Genomic DNA, 232 nt, shown 5'->3' with positions numbered 1-232 from the left:
TAATAATATTTTACAGGCCCAGTTCCACGCATGCGAGAATTATACGAACTCTAGGGGATACAGACGCCCGATTTCACTACCAAGTCAAGGGATATTTTTCGTACCTATGAATCCATCAACATATTATTGAAATAACAGCAAATCTACATGAAGAAAAATTTGAAAGTAAAGAATATGGAATTGGTCCGTCGATTTTTGCCTTTCAAAGGCAACACAGAAGAGGGGACGGCTG

The sequence above is a fragment of the Penaeus monodon genome, chromosome 20 (assembly GCF_015228065.2).
Source record: "Penaeus monodon isolate SGIC_2016 chromosome 20, NSTDA_Pmon_1, whole genome shotgun sequence".
Classification (NCBI taxonomy): domain Eukaryota; kingdom Metazoa; phylum Arthropoda; class Malacostraca; order Decapoda; family Penaeidae; genus Penaeus; species Penaeus monodon.
Note: the sequence above shows the minus strand (reverse complement) of the source record.